Source organism: Lipotes vexillifer, unplaced genomic scaffold (assembly GCF_000442215.2).
Source record: "Lipotes vexillifer unplaced genomic scaffold, Lipotes_vexillifer_v1.1 scaffold1432, whole genome shotgun sequence".
Classification (NCBI taxonomy): Eukaryota; Metazoa; Chordata; class Mammalia; order Artiodactyla; family Lipotidae; genus Lipotes; species Lipotes vexillifer.
In genome coordinates, this window is record NW_006795398.1 from 351,770 (window position 1) to 360,809 (window position 9,040).

Here is a 9,040-nt window from a genome sequence, read left to right on the forward strand (position 1 = left end):
CCAATCATGTACGCAGAAAGCATTTGACAACTGCAAACACACTCTCAATGTCTGCTATTGCTGCAGTGAGGTGCCGGAGGTGGGAATGAGGAATTGATCTGAGAATATCTAAATACCTGGCAGAATCCAGAGAAATGCTGTAGTGTGGACAAATGTAAATTGTTTTTGTTTCCTTTGGGTTTTCCTCTGGGTGAAGTTCCTGGAAGAAATTTCCTAAAACCACTGCACAGTGAAAGGACTCACCTTCATGGTCTGTGTTCGGCACCCCCATGCTCTCTCTAGAGGCGTTGAGATCTGTGAGTCTAACCAGTACCATATTAGAATTATGCATCTTATCTTCAAATAGTCAACCCAGCTTGAATTAATCTAACCGTAAGATTCCTCTTCTGAATCAAATGCTCTTCTGATATCCAAACATGTAAAGTCTAATTTGTTTTCCTTCATTCCCTAATTTTACAGTTCTCTCCAAAAGAATTAGCACATTTCCCTGGACTCACTTTCTCTTTTTAAATCCCCAAAGTCATATTTCTTAACTGGTTTGGTTTGCATTATGTCTGCATTTATTGGATCTTCCTATCAACTCACAAGTTGGCCATTTGACAATATTTAAAGGGTCAGCTACTCCTACTTGGGAAATTACTGCCTCAGTGAACTTACTAAAAGATACCCTAGTGGCCTGAAAGAATAAAAATAAGTTTCTAAAAATGTGTAATTTCCAAACAGGGAATAGGTTATGTGCTGGGAGATTATGTCGAAAAATGAATACTAATAAATTTATAACAAAATAACTGCCCAGTAAAGATAAAACCAGAATATGATATATGAAGAGAATGTAACGTGTTGGAACCAAAATGTAGGAGAAAACATGTTAATATTATTAACCAGGGCTGCAAATGAGACAATTCCATATAACTTTAACTTTCGGACCCTCTATTAATGAATAACTGAAGATGATGATTCATTACTTCTATATGGCATCATCCTTGCCTATAGTTCCATGTTTAGCATTGTTACTTGAGATGATGCTTTCACTGTTTTGCTAAAGAACCCAAGTTTGCACATTCATTTTACTTCACTGATTCTTGCTAAAGTACACAGCAGGTTTGTAAATTGTGCTTCGGTTTATAAGGTTAGTCCCTAAAAAAAAAAAAAAAAAAAAAAAAAAAAAAAAACTAGTACAATAGTAGTAGCATCACACAATAGTAGAGGCAAAGTGAAAGGAGGAACCACAAGGAAACATCAGACACACTCTCCAAAAGTGTCAACGTCGAAAAAAAAAAAAAAAAAAAAAAAAAAAAAAAAGCCTAAGACTTTCTATTTTGATTAAATAGTAAGCAGATACAAGTATTTGCTATACCTGACAACCTGGTATGAAATGCAAGGCTTGCACATTTCAAACATGAGGTAAGAATATAAAGTGATTTTTAAAAACAAATCTCCCTGTACTTAAACTCAAAGGAATGTTGTCTCTTTTCAGCTCATTCTCATTGGGAGGTCATATACTTACTCTAATTGCATTGTTTTTCCTCTAAACATTTGGAACTCCTCTTGTGGAACTGTCTTCGGAGGTTGCAAAGCATTTTTCTCAGCGTCCCGCTCTGTGCCAAGTCTTCATCCTTTGGGCTGGGGTTGGGGGATGGGAGCCAGTGGAAGGGAGTGGATTTAATGATTTCTGGAAAGAGCTGAAAGTCATCCAGAGGCCAATCTGGCAAATGGCGTGAGTGTAACCATTTGGGGTTAAAAACTAGAGTAACAGAGCTGCCTATAAAGGGCAGAGCCTGGCTCTGTCATTTGGCCTATGAACTGACTCTTGGAAGGCAGTCCTCAAAACAGCTTCCCCAGCAGCTTTGGCCCGTGACTGGCATTCTTTGAATAGATGTATAGAGTCTCCTAAAGTGGCTACTTTTGAAGTAACACTTCAAACATGCATTTCCTTGTGTGGGACCCAGAGTGCTTTTTTCACAAACTACCATGGTCATGTGTAGAAAAGAGCCAACATTGACTAAGGATCTGGAATCAAGATAAGGACTGTTAGGCAAACATACTTTCACAATAACACTGAGGAAAGAAAAGAACTCGCTGTGAAGTGTTGGTAGTTCTTCCCCAAGAACCATAGTTAGTATTCAGCCACTGTCTGTATATCTACTGTACATGCCCTAGTAGAAGGCAATACCAAACATGAGACCCTCTGCCATCCTCTGAATAAGTCCCCCCATCCCCCCTCACCAAAAATTTTAGAGATGTACCTAAAAGCACCAATCACCTACGTATAAATACTTAAGTTATTAACTTAGTTACATATGTTTAATCATTTTATACTTATAAAATGGATATTTTAATATCACTTTATATATTATTTCATATTTTACATAATATTACTATAGTCATATTTTCTCCACTATCGTATTTTAGTTTTATTCCAAGCCACAGCACAGTACTATGACAGTTGTTTTCTTTCATCCTGCAGTTACATATTTTCAACATCCACTATGTAACCACTTACTGTAATATTTTAAAAAGTGATATTTAGAAGGCTTGTTCCCATCAACGTCCACTCTTGCAAATATGAGACCATTCATACAAGGGAAAGAAAAAATAAATATGTATTAAAGTTCACCCATTCCACTTATAAACATCAGAATCTTGCATTGATTATGAGTGTTTCAGGATAGTGTGTCTTCCTTGAAAAGAATGGTGTTATTAGAAATAAAATAAGGATGAGAACATCCTCTAGTAAGAAACTCAGAATATAAAGCAATTCCCTCTTTTTTCCAAGGAGTGATTTTGGGGAAAACCTTGCTTGGCATTGGAGTGTACTCAGAGTTAATGATTTGCTCTCTGTTACCCCACAAAGATTGAACATCACTCTGAGTTTTCATTGCTGCTGAAAAGGTGAAAATAGATTACCAGCAGAAGTCAGAGTTCACAGGAAGAAATCTAATAGAAAGACAGCGTAAAGGACAGCGAACAGAAGACATTTGACTTTGTTTTGGCATGCAGTAGGGGAAATTTTTTTTTTTTCCCGATAACGCAGGCCTCTCACTGCTGTGGCCTCTCCCGTTGCGGAGCACGGGCTCCGGACACGCAGGCCCAGCGGCCATGGCTCACGGGCCCAGCCGCTCCGCGGCATGTGGGATCCTCCCAGACCGGGGCACGAACCCGTATCCCCTGCAAAGGCAGGCGGACTCTCAACCACTGCGCCACCAGGGAAGCCCCAGTAGGGGAAATTTTACATACAGTGCAATTGTTTGGCCCCAGAGATAGGAACATATGCACTGGATTACAGAGCCAATACCAAAAAGCTCTACATTTGGGGGCATGAAAAAGTAGTAGGACATAGCTGAGGAAAAGAGAGAGAAGGAAAGTAAGCAAGAAGGGCAGGGGTCTATTTAGTTGAATAACAATGCTGCTTACACCAGGACATCCTCAAGATTCTGTCTTTGGGCTTTCAAGCACTGGGTTCTTGGAAACCATCCTGTTTTGACTCCCACCCCCATATGCACTCTCACTGTATTTAACATTGTGGCTGAGGCTGGTGTTCTAATCCTGGCTGGGCCCCCAGATTTTTGTATGGCCTTGGTGGCTCTTCTCATGTGTTCAGAATTGTTCATGATATTGATGCCTTCACAGGGATAGCAGCATTCCACCAGAATGGCAGGCTTCCAGCTGTTGGCAGCAGCTTGCTAGCCTCCACATTTGATATTAGAGACAAAGAACTTAAAGCATTCTTCTGGAGGATGGGTGGAGAGCCCTGGTTTTAAATTTCCCTTCCTTATCTACTTTGCAGGGTCTCAAAATGATGGCCCTCGAGGTACTGTCCACAGTCTGCTTACCTGGTTTAGTACACGCTGATACCTAAAACTCTGCTTTGTAATTTCCTCTTCCTAACTCTGTAGGCACTTTTCCTTCTAATTTTGGACAATCATTGGCATGATTTGGAAATTGCATTACTGTATATCTTTTAAAAAGAGTCAGTGTGGATAAATGACCTTTTCTATCATCTGTATTTTTCATTCCTTTCACAGTGCTCCATTGGCCAGAAATATTGACAGCCACATGGATTTAAACATGCCGTGTATGGAGGGTCCTTAAGAAACTGAAAATAGAACTATCATATGACCCAGCAATCCCACTACTGGGTATATACCCTGAGAAAACCATAATTCAAAAAGAGTCATGTACCACAATGTTAACTGCAGCTCTATTTACAATAGCCAGGACATGGAAGCAACCTAAGTGTCCATAGACAGATGAATGGATAAAGAAAATGTAGCCCATATATACAATGGAATATTACTCAGCCATATAAAGAAACGAAACTGAGTTATTTGTAGTGAGGTGGATGGACTAGAGTCTGTCATACAGAGTGAAGCAGACAAAAACAAATATCGTATGCTAACACTTATATATGGAATCTAAAAAAAAAATGATTCTGATGGACCTAGGGGCAGGACAGGAATAAAGATTCAGACGTAGAGAATGGACTTGAGGACACTGAATTACAAAAGTTTCTTCACGTATTTTAAAATTTAATTATTTGTGGGTTTTAGCTGTTGTCATTATTTTCTCCCAGTCTGCCACTTTATTGATAAAGCTAACAGTCTGCCACTTCTGTTAGCTTTATCAATAAAGGTTTCCTTCATTTGTAATGTGTTCCGATATCTGATTTATCTTCCTTTTTGATTTTGCCTTAACTCTTTGAAAATTCTTATTTTTCTACATAAATTTTGGAATTGTTTTTCATGTTAAAAATTTCACTCTGGGATTTTGATTGTAATTGCGTTGAATTTAGAAACTAATCAAGGAAAACTTAATTCGATGATGTCAGAGCAAGGTGTTAATCTATATGTTGTTTAATGTTTCATTTGTTTAGGTTTTCTGATTTGTGCTTTAATAGTTTAAAATTTATTCTCTATAAAGATGTTCTTTCTTTGGTTGATATCTACATACTTTATAGTTTTTGTTGCTACCATTAATAGTATCTTACATTCTATTATGTTGCCTATCGAGTTATTGCCTATTCATAGGAACACTATTAAATTTTACACATTGTTTTTATACCTAACAAACTTGCTGAACTCCCTTTTAATTTTAGCGGTTTACTGATTTCTTAGGTTTTCTGTGCATTTGATCATGATATTTTAACTGGAAATAATAACAATTTGGTCTCCTTCCTTCATGTTCTTAATGCAGTGACCAGGACTTCCTGTACTCTGTTAAAGAGTGGCAATGATACCAAGCCATTCATGTCTTGTTCTTGACCTTAAGGAAATTGCAGCTAAACTTTTAAATTAAACTTGATGATTGCAGTAGATGGTTGGTAGAAAGCCCTTATCGGTTACAGAAGCTTCCCTCTATTCCTAGTTTTCTAAGAGTTTATTAAAAAAACATAATATTGAATTTTATCCAGTGCTTTTTCTGCTTTTGTTGAGATACTCATGTAATTTTGCTTCTTTAGTTCATTAATGTGATGAATTATTTTAATAGTTTTATATTTTCATTTCTTAAACCATTTTTCTTAAATGGGCCCTATTTGATCATGCTTTATGTTTTAATTTCATCATTGAATTCTTAGTATTTATTTATTATTATTATTTTTTGTTTGTTTTTTTTTTACCAAGTACAATTTTTTAATAAAGATAATTACAAAAGATGGAAAAATCAGCTCAGAACGGCCAATTACTTCTTTAATAGAGCAGTTTTTTGACATAATAACACATCAGTTTTAAATACTATCACATAAAGCATGGTGGAGAAAAGAAATTTTGCTTCATAATTAGAAAACTCACCATAAAACTTGCCAAGAAAAACAAAACCAAAAAAAGCCATTTTGAAAATAAATACAGTCCATGCCAAAGTAGTATAAAATGAAGCCAGAAGTCTTCAAAGAGAAAGCATTTTTCTTCCCAATATTTTCTCACTGAAAGTGATGAGACTCTCAAATTCAAGAGTTGCTGAGCTGTTCTGATTTGGCTCCTTTGGTATCTGTTTTTTTCACCACTGTTGTCCCTGGACTTATCTTCTTCGTTAGCATCTGTTTTTTTGTCCTCCGTTTCCTTCTTGTCTTCTTCAATTCTAGCTCTCTTTGCTCCTTTCTTGTGATCAGCCACATTTCTGCGACCTCCCTCTCCTTCGTCCTCAGAATCTGAGAATTCTTCATCACAAGCTATCTGTTTGTCTGATGCTCGAATAGAAATTCTCTCGTCTGGATCTTCTCCATCTTCATCTCCACTGTCTTCATGAACTGCATCTTCTGGAATAGCTTGCATTTGGACGCCAGCTGCATGTGGCAACATGCGTAAATTTTCAAATAAACGCTGTTTTATCTTTTCCGTATATTCTGGAGTGTTCTGGTTTGTCACCTTTGAAGGACTAATATGCTGTTTGAGGTCTGGTCCAAAATACTCAGAGTAATCATTATATGGCAACTCACTGGGAATCTCACAGTCAAGGGCAACAGCAGTCTCATATGTCCAACATCGAGCAACATTGCGGATTGTGTATCCACCTCCCCCAAGCATCAGTAATGGTAAATGGAAAGTTTTTACAAATTCTACACATTTAGCATGACCTTTGACTGTCAGATTGAAGCAACCAAGTCTATCACTGGATAGTGAGTCTGCACCACACTGTAGCACCACAGCACTAGGTTGATACATCTCCATCACTTTTGAGATAATAGGCTGAAATACCTGCCCATATGATTCATCATCTATACCATCTCTCATTGGAAAATTGACAGCATAGTATTTGCCTTTTCCTGCACCAATATCCCTCAAGTCTCCTGTTCTAGGAAAGCATTCCCCATATTTGTGGAATGATACAGTCATTACATGATCTTTTGTATAAAATGCTTCTTCAACAGCATCACCATGATGGATATCAATATCAATATATAAGACTCTCTGATGGTACTTTAGTAATTCAAGGATGGAAAGCACAATATCATTAACATAACAGAATCCTGACCTGATGCTTCTGATTTCTTAGCGTGATGTAATCCTCCAGCCCAGTTAACAGCCATATCAGTTTGTTGTCGGTTTAACTTCACAGCCCCAGCAACTGAACCACCAGATGAAAGCTGACAAAACTCAAAGAGCCCATCAAACACTGGACAGTCCTCTCCAACATTAAATCTCTGCACTGCTTACTATCCTCGAACGTGTTATCTGGTCTTATTGAACGTAGAAATTTGATGTACTCATTGCTGTGGTATTTTGTCATTTCTTCAGCTGTGGCTTGATGGGGACTATGTATTTCCATTTTTCTATACAAGATGGGTCAAGTTATGGGTCATGCAGATCCTGTGAGGTTTCATGGGATGACCCTGTCCGTAATAATAATTTCCAATATCACCATCGTAGTAGTAGTAGCAGACTTTCTTCTTTCTGCCTCCCTGACTGTACTCCATGGGCTACCCGGCCACCGCCGCCTCCGGCTCCTCCTCTGGCTGCTGCTGCTGCTGCTGCTGCTGCCGCCGCGGCTCAGCGGTAAGAGAAGAGGGCTGGGGTGAAGGTGGTGGGGTGGCAGTGCCGCGGGGAAAGGCAGGCCGGAGGGCGGAGAAGACGGGAGTGTTGGGAGGACTCGGTACCGCCCGGCCGAGTGGCCGAGAGCGCCTATTATTTTTTTTTTTAACATCTTTATTGGAGTATAATTGCTTTACAATGGTGTGTTAGTTTCTCCTATATAACAGAGTGAATCAGTTATACATATACATATGTTCCCATATCTCTTCCCTCTTGCATCTCCCTCCCTCCCATACTCCCTATCACACCCCTCTAGGTGGTCACAAAGCACAGAGCTGATCTCCCTGTGCTATGCGGCTGCTTCCCAGTAGCTATTTATTCTACGTTTGGTAGTGTATATATGTCCATGCCACTCTCTCACTTTCACACAGCTTACCCATCCCCCTCCCCATATCCTCAAGTCCATTTTCTAGTAGGTCTGTGCCTTGATTCCCATCTTGCCCCTAGGTTCTTCATGACCATTTTTTTTCTTTTCCTTAGATTCCATATATACGTGTTAGCAAATGGTATTTGTTTTTCTCCTTCTGACATACTTCACTCTGTATGACAGACTCTAGGTCCATCCACCTCACTACAAATGACTCAATTTTGTTCCTTTTTGTGGCTAAGTAATATTCCATTGTATATATGTGCCACATCTTCTTTATCCATTCATCCGTCGATGGACACTTAGGTTGCTTCCATGTCCTGGCTATTGTAAACAGAGCTGCAGTGAACATTTTAGTACATGACTCTTTTTGAATTATGGTTTTCTCAGGGTATATGCCCAGTAGTGGATTGCTGGGTCATATGGTAGTTCTATTTTTAGTTTTTTAAGGAACCTCCACACTGTTCTCCACAGTGGCTGTATCAATTACATTCCCACCAACATGACAAGAGGGTTACCTTTTCTCCACACCCTCACCAGCATTTACTGTTTGTAGATTTTTTGATGACGGCCATTCTGACTGGTGTGAGATGATACCTCACTGCAGTTTTGATTTGCATTTCTCTAATGATTAGTGATGTTGAGCATCCGTCCATGTGTTTGTGGACAATCTGTGTATCTTTTTTGGAAAAATGTCTATTAAGGTCTTCTGCCCATTTTTGGATTGGGTTTTTTGTTTTTTTGATATTGTGCTGTATGAGTTGCTTGTATATTTTGGAGATTAATCCTTTGTCAGTTGCTTCATTTGCAAATGTTTTCTCCCATTCTGAGGGTTGTCTTTTGGTCTTGTTTATGGTTTCCTTTGCTGTGCAAAAGCTTTCAAGTTTCATTAGGTCCCATTTGTTTATTTTTGTTTTTATTTCCATTTCTCTAGGAGGTGTGTCAAAAAGGTTCTAGCTGTGGTTTATGTCATAGAGTGTTCTGCCTATGTTTTCCTCTAAGAGTTTGATAGTGTCTGGTCTTACATTTAGGTCTTTAATCCATTTTGAGTTGATTTTTGTGTATGGTGTGAGGGAGTGTTCTAATTTCATACTTTTACATGTAGCTGTCCAGTTTTCCCAGCACCACTTATTGAAGAGGCTGTCTT

At 38.6% G+C, this 9,040-nt stretch overlaps 1 pseudogene; it reads right to left on the bottom strand.

The window, feature by feature from the left end:
• Nucleotides 1–5,944: 5,944 nt before the first annotated feature.
• LOC103081457 (histone deacetylase 2 pseudogene) lies at nt 5,945–7,411 on the bottom strand (annotated as a pseudogene).
• Between the last annotated feature and the right edge of the window lie 1,629 nt (nt 7,412–9,040).